Source organism: Anomaloglossus baeobatrachus, chromosome 8 (genome assembly GCF_048569485.1).
Source record: "Anomaloglossus baeobatrachus isolate aAnoBae1 chromosome 8, aAnoBae1.hap1, whole genome shotgun sequence".
NCBI classification, from domain to species: Eukaryota; Metazoa; Chordata; class Amphibia; order Anura; family Aromobatidae; genus Anomaloglossus; species Anomaloglossus baeobatrachus.
In genome coordinates this window covers 209,634,319-209,645,971 of record NC_134360.1, presented here as the reverse complement: position 1 = coordinate 209,645,971, position 11,653 = coordinate 209,634,319, and the positions used below count along the sequence as shown (strand labels likewise).

Genomic DNA, 11,653 nt, shown 5'->3' with positions numbered 1-11,653 from the left:
TTATTTAACCCATAAGGTGAAGGTAAAAAAAATCCTAAAAAAAAAATCCTAAGAAGTTAAAACGACTGTTTTTCAGTCACTGCACCTCCCCACCCCCAAAAATGCAATATAAAGAGATCAAAAGGGGTGACATACCCCAATAAAAGCTACAGCTCGGCTTTACAACACTCACAACTGTCTGTTTTGGGGTTTTTTTAGTGCAAAAAATAATAAATCTGCAAAAAAAAAAAAAAAAAAGAAGAGAAGAAAAAACGTAAATGTGAACGTGGCCAGAGATGAGATTGTGTGAGCAGCAACAACACTGCAGCCGCCGCCAGTCACTGACACTGCCGGCCGTGCGCGCTCCCGACACCTCCCTCCTGCGCGCTCCCGCCGGCTTCCTTCGCTGACGTCGTTGGAGGGACGAGCCTCGTGGCCGCGCACACGGGAAGAACGAGAGAAAAGAGTGGAAGGAGGGAGGGGGACGTAGTAACTGCAAACGTGCGGCCGGGGACAAAGTGAACCGGAGCGGGACAGGACCGGGGGCGGCCCGCAGGACTCATGAGCGAGCAGCGAGCCTGTGTGCAGCGCAGATAAAGCGGCGGGGACGTGAGCTGGCGCCTCCCGGTAAGAGGACAGGGCTCTCCGGTGTAACGGTAACGGATGGGCGGGCAGTGAGCAGCGCGCCGCCCTCTAGCGGCCGCTCCGCGCTATGGCTGGGTGTCTTGGTGCAGTTCTCTCTCTGGTCCGCGCTCTAGTCTATACCACCTGACCTGGGAGAGCTGCCACTTCCTCCTGTCACTGCCAGCAGTCTAACCCTAGGCTCATGCTGGGCGGCTGCTGGTGCCAGGTCACTGCTGTGTGGCAGAAGCTTGGGCTTGTGGCAGGGGGTTTAAGAGTTGCACAACTTTAGTGTCCTCCCAATAAATGAGGGGGCTCCTTTTTCTGGGGTGTCTGCATGTAGTGCCGCCATCAGGTGCTGAAGTTTTGTCACCACAATGCAGATGCATTACTGCCACTTATAGGACCACACAGGGCAAAAGTCATTCCCCAGCCCGGGCCACTGCCACCTTGGCATCTGGAGTAAAGCGCCATCTCGCCTGATTACAGGGGGTTATTAGATGTGCCACATGCCCCCCGAGGCTCGGACTAGTGCGCACTGACACTGCGGACACCACTGCGCTGTGGTTTTGTCTCTGTGTGTAATATATATATATATATATATATATATATTATATATTTTTTTTTATTTTTTTTACTCCGCAGAAGGGTTTTTATTAGCCGTCAACTTTAAGGCTATGTTCACACTTTGCTTTTTTGCTGCAGCAAAATCTGCTCTCTTGGCAGTAAAACATATTTTTTCTTTTTGCTGCATTTTTCTTTTGCTTTTTTTTAATTTTTGTTAGTTTTTTTTCTTGCAGCAAAACCTGTTCTCTTAGCAGTAAATTACGTTATTGCTGTTTTTTGTTTTTTTTTTTGCTGCAGCAAAACCTGCTCTCTTAGCAGTAAAACGTTTTGGTTTTTTTTTTGTTTTTTTTTGCTGCATTTTTCTTGCGTTTTTTTTTTTGTATTTTTCGCTACTCTTTTTTTGCTTTTTTTTTTCTGCAGTATCTTAGCAGTAAAAAGTCGTTATTGCTGCATTTTGTTCTCTTGGTTTTTTTTTCCTTTCCTGCTCTTAGCAGGAAAAGTTTTCTTGTTTTGTTTTACTTATGTTTTTTTGCCACTTTTTTTTTTTTTTGTGCTTTTTTTTTTTTCTTCAGTATAACCAGTTATATTAGTAGTAAAAAAAGCTGCTTTTTTGCTGCATTTTGTTTTGCTACCTTTATTTTGCTGTTTTTTTTTTGTTTTGTTTATTTATTGTAGCTTTTTTCTCTCCATCAAAACCTGCTGTAAAAGCTGTCTTTTTGCTGCTTTTTTTTTCTGCAGTATAAGGATATGTGCCCACGTAGCGTATTTTCATGCAGTTACGCTGCGTTCTGCACCGCAGCGTAACTGCATGCGTCCTGCGTCCCTAGCACAATCTATGAAGATTGTGCATAATCCATGCGCACGTTGCATTTTAGAACGCAGCGATTTGCATGCTGCCAAATCGCTGCGTTCTAAAAAGCAACATGTCACTTCTTTCGTGCGCTCTGCATGCTGTCTCCATTCTATCTATGGAAGGGGCTGCATCCAGAGCGCACAGGAGTTTCAGGACGGAACTTTTCAGCTGCGCTCTGAAGTGGCCATGCAGTGACTTTACGCTGCGGTGCAGAGCGCACACACAGGCACATAGCCTCACCTGTTATTTTAGCAGTAAAATAAGGCTGCATTTTGTTTTTCTACCTTTATTTTGCTGTTTTTTTTTTTTTTTTTCTTGTAGCTTTTTTTTCTCCATCAAAACCTGCTCTTAGCAGTAAAAGCGGTCTTGGTGTTTTTTTTGCATTTTTCGTCTGCATTTTTGCTACTTTTTTTTTTCTGCAGCAAAACCTGTTCTCAGTGAAGAAGCTGCTTTTTTTTCTGCGGTTTTAGCTGCGTTTTTGGTGTCATTTGTCTACAGTACGTTTAAGTCAAATTAGTTTGTCATCACAAATAAAGAAAAAATGCTGAAAGAATTGACATGTCGCTTTTTTAAAAAAACGCTGCAGATTTCCATTTCAGTCGGGGGGAGGGCGGGGGGAAGCAACAAAGTGTGCAGGAGATTTTTGGAATCTCATAGGTTTTGCTGGTGCTGTAAAAAGCAGATATCATTTGCATAAAACTGATGAGAAAAATACCCCGCAACGTGTGAACATTGCCTTAGGATGTATGTGGCGCTGATTTCCGATGTTTATTTGTATATTTCAGCATTCTATACATTTATGCCTTTTTATATTTGTTAATGTTATATGTTTTATGCTGTTGGTTGCTGCTGTTAATATTCTATGTCTTTTTTTTTTTTTTTTTTTTTTTTTTTATATTGAGCATTCACCAGTCTATAATGTAGTACAATGGCCGCCCGCTGTGTTGTGCGGTAATGCTGGATCGATTTGTCAGGAGGAACTTATTGGACTTTTTACCGTCTTCATTATAAGTTATCGCTGTGTGCAGCCATCCAGTGCACATAGTGCCGCAGTGCTGTCATCTACACTCCCGGACAGAACAGATTTCTAGCACAGAATTGCACTTACTGTCTGTGGCTGTGGCCATAAAATTGGGCATTTTTTTTTTTTTCTTTTTTTTTATGGAGGTGCAGGGATTTTACCCCTAGATTTGTACATTCTGCACAAACCCAGACATAACGCAATATTCTGCCCCGTTTTTCTTGTAGAATGACCTACTTGATTTGTGTATGTGCAAACTGAGCGCTTTTGATTGAGGTTTTTTTTTTTATTATTTCTAGTAGAAACTGAGCGTAAATGCCCAAATATTTAAGGAGGATTTGGAGAATTTCTGCTCCCAAAAGCTCAGCAAAAGATTCAGTGTTCACATACATTTAAGGTATGGACACACTTAATTTTTTTTCCTTTTGGAATCCATCTAAAAAAGTTGCAAAACCTCAGTAAAAATGTACATAATGCACAGCAGTGTTAAGTCAACACTTTTGTGCAAATGTTTCAAAATATGCAACTTTTAACCTTTTCAGCCCTTGAAGCAGATAAAAGTATCGTGTTCATTCTCTAGGCAGCTTCATTTCACCGCCGCTCTATAGAAATGTAAGTATAAAACAAAAACTCTGGCTTTGTTTTATAGCGTGACTGGTAGTGATGAGCGTGCACTACCATGCTCGGGTGCTCAGTACTGGTAACTAGTGATGAGCGGGCACTACCATGCTCGGGTGCTCAGTACTGGTAACTAGTGATGAGCGGGCAGTACCATGCTCGGGTGCTCAGTACTGGTAACTAGTGATGAGCGGGCAGTACCATGCTCGGGTGCTCAGTACTGGTAACTAGTGATGAGCGGGCAATACCATGCTCGGGTGCTCAGTACTGGTAACTAGTGATGAGCGGGCACTACCATGCTCGGGTGCTCAGTACTGGTAACTAGTGATGAGCGGGCAGTACCATGCTCGGGTGCTCAGTACTGGTAACTAGTGATGAGCGGACACTACCATGCTCGGGTGCTCAGTACTGGTAACTAGTGATGAGCGGGCACTACCATGCTCAGGTGCTTAGTACACGTAACTAGTGATGAGCGAGCACTACCATGCTTGGGTGTTCTGTACTCGTAACTAGTGATGAGCGGGCACTACCATGCTCGTGTGCTTGGTACTCGTAACTAGTGATGAGCGAGCACTACCATGCTCATGTGCTCGGGACTGGTAACTAGTGATGAGCGGGCACTACCATGTTCGGGTGCTCAGTACTGGTAACTAGTGATGAGCGAGCACTACCATGTTCGGGTGCTCAGTACTGGTAACTAGTGATGAGCGAGCATTACCATGATCGGGTGCTCGGGACTGGTAACTAGTGATGAGCGGGCACTACCATGCTCGGGTGCTCGGGACTGGTAACTAGTGATGAGCGAGCACTACCATGCTCGGGTGCTCAGTACTGGTAACTAGTGATGAGCGGGCACTACCATGCTCGGGTGCTCAGTACTGGAAACTAGTGATGAGCGGGCACTACCATGCTCGGGTGCTCAGTACTGGAAACTAGTGATGAGCGGGCACTACCATGCTCGGGTGCTCAGTACTGGTAACTAGTGATGAGCGTGCACTACCATGCTCGGGTGCTCAGTACTGGTAACTAGTGATGAGCGGGCACTACCATGCTCAGGTGCTCAGTACTGGTAACTAGTGATGAGCGAGCACTACCATGCTTGGGTGCTCAGTACTGGTAACTAGTGATGAGCGAGCACTACCATGCTTGGGTGCTCAGTACTGGTAACTAGTGATGAGCGTGCACTACCATGCTCGGGTGCTCAGTACTGGTAACTAGTGATGAGCGTGCACTACCATGCTCGGGTGCTCAGTACTGGTAACTAGTGATGAGCGGGCACTACCATGCTCAGGTGCTCAGTACTGGTAACTAGTGATGAGCGGGCACTACCATGCTCGGGTGCTCAGTACTGGTAACTAGTGATGAGTGAGCACTACCATGCTCGGGTGCTCAGTACTGGTAACTAGTGATGAGCGGGCACTACCATGTTCGGGTGCTCAGTACTGGTAACTAGTGATGAGCGAGCACTACCATGCTTGGGTGCTCAGTACTGGTAACTAGTGATGAGCGGGCACTACCATGCTCGGGTGCTCAGTACTGGTAACTAGTGATGAGCGGGCACTACCATGCTCGGGTGCTCAGTACTGGTAACTAGTGATGAGCGAGCACTACCATGCTCGGATGCTCAGTACTGGTAACTAGTGATGAGCGAGCACTACCATGCTCGGGTGCTCAGTACTGGTAACTAGTGATGAGCGAGCACTACCATGCTCGGGTGCTCAGTACTGGTAACTAGTGATGAGCGGGCACTACCATGCTCGGGTGCTCAGTACTGGTAACTAGTGATGAGCGAGCACTACCATGTTCGGGTGCTCAGTACTGGTAACTAGTGATGAGCGGGCACTACCATGCTCAGGTGCTTAGTACACGTAACTAGTGATGAGCGAGCACTACCATGCTCAGGTGCTCAGTACTGGTAACTAGTGATGAGCGGGCACTACCATGCTCGTGTGCTTGGTACTCGTAACTAGTGATGAGCGAGCACTACCATGCTCGGGTGCTCAGTACTGGAAACTAGTGATGAGCGGGCACTACCATGCTCAGGTGCTCAGTACTGGTAACTAGTGATGAGCGAGCACTACCATGCTTGGGTGCTCAGTACTGGTAACTAGTGATGAGCGAGCACTACCATGCTTGGGTGCTCAGTACTGGTAACTAGTGATGAGGGGGCACTACCATGCTTGGGTGCTCAGTACTGGTAACTAGTGATGAGCGGGCACTACCATGCTCGGGTGCTCAGTACTGGTAACTAGTGATGAGCGAGCACTACCATGTTCGGGTGCTCAGTACTGGTAACTAGTGATGAGCGAGCACCACCATGCTCAGGTGCTCAGTACTGGTAACTAGTGATGAGCGGGCACTACCATGCTCAGGTGCTCAGTACTGGTAACTAGTGATGAGCGGGCACTACCATGCTCAGGTGCTCAGTACTGGTAACTAGTGATGAGCGGGCACTACCATGCTCAGGTGCTCAGTACTGGTAACTAGTGATGAGCGGGCACTACCATGCTCGGGTGCTCAGTACTGGTAACTAGTGATGAGCGGGCACTACCATGCTCGGGTGCTCAGTACTGGTAACTAGTGATGAGCGGGCACTACCATGCTCGGGTGCTCAGTACTGGTAACTAGTGATGAGCGGGCACTACCATGCTCAGGGGCCTGTTACTCGTAGTGAGCAGTTGAACGCTTAGATGGGGCGACTTGAGTACCGAGTATAATGAAAGTCACTGGGGAACTGCTCACTCATTAATAAAGTCAATGAGTCTGCAAAAAAAGTAATCCAAAAGAACCGGCAGCCCTCGGATGCTATTCACGTGTTATGTTTGTTACTGTGTAATGCAGGGAGAAGCCTGGATTATTTTTGTTGTTTTTTCTTTTTGATTTGAGAGAAATAAATTTCACACTGGTGTAAATATAAATAAATAAAAATGGTGAAGCAAATCAAATATGATTGAAAATCAGATCCGTAACTGAGAAATAACTTTTTTTTTTTTTTCTCACATTTAAAAAAAAAAAAAAATAATGTCTAAATGAGGCCTAAGGCCATATGTGCACTAGAAAGTGACTTTTTCTTAAGGAAAATCCGGACCCTCTTAAAGAATCCTCCATCCGCGGTAAAAAAAATAAAACTCACCAAAATCGCAACGAAATCCGCATGAAGTGACATGCTCATTAATTCTGCAGTGGAAAATCCGCGGATATAAAAAAACGCAGCGTGCGCACAGCATTTTTTAAAACCCATAGGTTTTGCTGGGGAATGACTTAAGCAATGTTACACATTTTCTGCAGCAATTACGTTGCAAAATCTGCTGTAAATCCGCAGCGTGCGCACAGGGCCTAAGAAAGGAAAATCAAAACATTAAAAAAGGGGAAATCAAGCGTTACACACTGGAAAAGGGTTTTCCAGAGAATATACGGTAATCGTTTACAAAGTTTTTGATAAGTGATACTCCCCCTCATTGATCGCCACGTGTCCTGTTCTGACTCTTACTCCATCCCCACTGGTCTGGGCTTTTTGGTCCTGTCGTCAAAACACTGGAAATGGCTGCTTGACCAATAAATTAAGTCTGGAATCACCGCTGCGACCAGTGATTGACTGAGCCTCGTTTTTCTTACTGGACTTTGCTTCCATTGCTAAACAGATGGCATGTTGTCAATAACTGGCAATCACACGTCATAGACGCAGACATCACATTTTGGGCCAGTGATTGTCAGTAGTGGGCATATAATATTTTTTTATATTTATTCATTTATATAGTGCTATTAATTCCACAGCACTTTACATTCATTGGCAACACTGTCCCCATTGGGGCTCACAATCTAAATTCCCTATCAGTATGTTTTTGGAGTGTGGGAGGAAGCCGGAGTACCCACAAAAACACGGGGAGAACATACAAACTCCTTGCAGATGTTGTCCTTAGTGGGACTAGAACCCAGGACCCCAGCGCTGCAAGACTGCAGTGCTAATCACTGAGCCACTGTGCTGCCCATATATAGCTTATCACTGCAGAAATGTAAACCAAGGGTGGCGGGGACCTACAGAGCATTGGTGCGGGCATGGGAATCTATCACCAGGGTTTTGCACCCCATCTAAGAGCAGCATGTTGTAGGGGCTGAGATCCTGATTCCTGAGATGTCTCTTACTGGTTTTCATGTTGTATTCTTAATAAAATCCTTGTTTTCTCGGCTGCAGATCTGTCATATCTCTGAATTCTAAACTCTGTCCATACCACTGATTGGCAGCTTTCTGTTTACACTGTGCATAGGCAGAAAGCTGTGGGAGGGGGAGGGCGGTGTTATACAGAGCTCATGTATATGGAGCAGCAGCAGGTTTACTATTCTCTAATGATAATCTCCTGCTGATAAAATTATGATTTTTATCAAAACTACGCTAAGCCGCTCAGTAAGTGACACATCAATGGAATCAGCATCTCTGCCCCTACATTATGCTGCTCCCAGATTATGTAGCAAAAACTTGGTGATTCCTTTTGATCCCTGCCATACATATGAAATAATGTCAGTTATACAATGTTTCTGCCGGTTGTTCGCGTGCAGCCATCTTGGTCCGATCTTCTACACCCATCGGAGCGCTCGACCGAACAAGAGCTGCTGTTCTCTATGAGAAAGCAAAAGGATCAACAAATTGGACATGTCAGATCGATATCTTCCCATTTGTCTGGGAATCCCATCCACCGTGTGTCTCAATACATGCAGGTTCGGCCGACATTAGTCTGTGTATAGGGATTTAGACCTTAAAGCATCACTCCAGCATTTTATTTTTATTATTTTATTTATTTTTTATTGCACCACTGGAGTGGTGCTTTAAATCAAAGTCCTCTCCCCCCTGTCTTATACTCACTTGCTGCCATCTTCTTCTGTTAGTAGCGCAGCTCCGGTCGGTCTTCTGTGATTTGCAGATTCAGTGTTTCATGGAGGCGCTGGAGGTCACAGCTCAATACAAGTCTATGGGAGCCTCTTTCTTACCTCATTTTGGCTCTCATAGACTTGTATTGACCGCTGGTGACGTAACTTATTTTTCCCGTTCATTTGAATGAGTGAAAAACACAACAACAAAAAAAAAGCTGAAAAATTGACCCGCTGCAGATTTGAGAGACACTTGTGCTGGTTTATATCTGCAAGGAAAAAGCAAGAAATGTGCACGAGATTTCAGAAATATAATTTACTGGCTGGTGCCGTAAAACGCACGTGGGGGAATAAACCCACATGGGGCAAAAAATGTGATGTGTGAACAAGCCCTCATGTGGATTTTGTTGAAGATTCTCCCCAAATCTTTATTTTGTATAAAAAGCGTTGCCAAGGAGACGGCCATCGTGAGCTTGTAAGTCCTGCGCTGAGGACATGCTGGATTGCTGGAGCCGACTGTTAGCTCCTGATCCTTCCAAGCTTCAGTTCTATTATTATTCTGATGCCGCAGAAGCTAAAGTGCCTTATCTAGTAGCCTTAGGAGCACAAAGTTCGGGCCAGCGGTGCGACAAGGCATCTGGTCTGAACTGTCAATCAATCAGGAGCGCTCTAAAGCAAAACAAGTGTATAGAATAAGAGGATGGCAAAAAACACAAGGCTGTGTTCACACATTGAGTATTTGATTGCAGAAATATGTGCACCTTGTGGCAGGAAAAACACAGCTCAAAAAACGTGCGTTTTTATTGCATTTTTTTATGTTTTTGGGAGGTTTTTTTTTTTTTCTACTTCATTTTTCATTGCTTTCAATGGTGAAATCGCAGTCAAAAATTCAGAAAGAATTGACATGCTGCAGATTTTCTGCGCCAAATCTGCAATGATAACAACTTAGGCTAAGTTCACACACCAGTTTTTTCCTGTCTGGCCGACTCCGGCTCAAAAACCTATGCAACGGATGCGGCGAAAAAAACGGATACGTTGCATAAGTTTTTCCATGCGGCCCGTCTGTTTTTTGCCGGATTCGGTTTGATACTGAGCATGCACAGTTCGAAAAACCGCATCCGGCGTCCATAGGCTTGCATTGTAAATGGCGCCGGATCCGGCACGATTTAGGTTTTTTTTTCGCCGCAGCAAAAAACGCAGCATGCAACGTTTTATCTGGCTGCCGCACCGGCTAAATATGCCGCATACGGCAAAAAATGGACGCAACGCAAGGCCATGCAGTACAATACGGTGCTAATGCAAGCCTATGGGGGAAAAACCGGATGCGGCGACAGCTGTTGCCGCATCCGTTTTTTTCAGAAAAGCGCCGGATTTTGCCGCACAGCAAAAACCTGATGTGTGAACATACCCTTAACAGGTGCACAGCAATTCAGGATTCTCACTGACTTTGCTGGCTTAAGGATTTGATTGCAGTTTTGTGACAAAACTGCACTAAAAAAATTATTAAAAAGGTGATAAAAATTCACTGTGCGCACACAGCCTAAGACCCTGTGCGCACGCTGCGTTTTTTGCCACAAATTTGCCGCGGTTTTGCTGCATGAATTGCTGCAGAAAAATGTTCTTAACCTTTCGGTAGTCCTTCCCCAGCAAAACCTATGGTAAAAAAAAAAAATGGTGTGCGCATACTGCAATTTGTCCCACTACAGGTATTGCTGCAGAATTTATGCAGAAAAAAGAATGTGCATGTCTCTTCTTTTCTGAAGGTACCTGCGGTTTTTGCCATAGATAATGGTAAAAATCCGCAGGGACCAACGTGCGGGAAAAGCGCGTCAAAAACGTGGGTGCCGTATTCTGCCAGAGGGTGCGGCTTTTTCTTAAGAAAAGTCAATTTTCTAGTGCGCACATAGCCTAAAGGGTGCTTTACATGCTGCGACATCAATAGTGATGTTGAGCGCGATAGCACCCGCCGTTATTAGTACGACATTTGGTGCTCGCTGCCGTAGCGAACATTATCGCTACGGCAGCGTCACACGCACATATCTTGTCAGCGACGTCGCTGTGACTGCCGAACAATCCCTCCTTCAAGGGAGAGGTGCGTTCGGCGTCATAGCGACGTCACTAAGCGGCCGACCAATAGAAGCGGAGGGGCGGAGATGAGCGGGACGTAACTTCCCGCCCACCTCCTTTTTTCCGCATTGCCAGTGGAGGCAGGTAGATGTTCCTCGCTCCTGCGGTGTCACACACAGCGATGTGTGCTGCCGCAGGAATGACGAACAACATCGTATCTGTGGCAGCGATATTAAGGAAAGGAGCGACGTGTCAACGATCACAGTTTTTGAATGATTTTGCGATCGTTGATCGTTGCTCCTAGCTGTCACACCCTGCGATGTCGCTACCGGCGCCGGATGTGCGTCACTAACGACGTGACCCCGACAATATATCGGTAGCGATGTCGCAGCGTGTAAAGCACCCTTTAATGTGGCTGTACACAGTATGTGGAATTTGTGTTAAAGGGGCACCTTCACTCTTCCCCCAATGATATACCATATGTTGGGTAATGGAAAAATTGGGCATGTCTGACTGAACCGATGTTTTTACAAACGATAATACACTGCCAAGGTGTCTGGCAATGGCTGACTCCTTTTCCGCTGCGATCACGTACATGCTTGGTCAGGCTGAATGTGCATGTCTTTGGAGGTAGCTGTCTGTCCAACCACTCTGTATACAGACTCCCATTCACCACACTTTCACAAACCACTGATTTTAGTATTGTAGCAGATACAGCAGTCCCATAGACAATGATTGGGGTGAAGGTTAAGGATGTCCCCCCTCCCTGGCAATTCAAGGTGGTAGACCCTTGTTTTCTGGGGTCCCAGAACTCTGTTGCATGGTAGAACCCTCAGCCATTCCCTATGCTATGGAGATTGGATCACTTTTGGTTGAGCCGGATCTGCCGACGTGTGTGTGTGTGTGTCTCTCCTACTCTTCCTCAATGACTGATGTCGGAGGAAAGAAGGATTGGAAGTGTCGGGTCTGGACGGGTTGTGTTGCAGTGGTTACTGCCCTCCACCCATTGAGAATAAATACGGTATGCCTATGGGGAAGGGATCGGCCGAACAAGCATTTTACCC

At 45.7% G+C, this 11,653-nt stretch overlaps 1 protein-coding gene across 4 annotated transcripts in view; it reads left to right on the top strand.

Annotated features, from left to right (window-relative positions):
- The first annotated feature begins 404 nt into the window (after positions 1–404).
- The window catches only part of RABGAP1L (RAB GTPase activating protein 1 like), a 426,173-nt gene continuing 414,924 nt past the window's right edge, over positions 405–11,653 (top strand). For all 4 annotated transcript variants that reach the window (XM_075320137.1, XM_075320138.1, XM_075320140.1 and 1 more), the window contains exon 1: positions 405–606. The gene's annotated coding sequence lies outside the window, so the exon portion shown is untranslated. The remainder of the gene's footprint in view (positions 607–11,653) is intronic.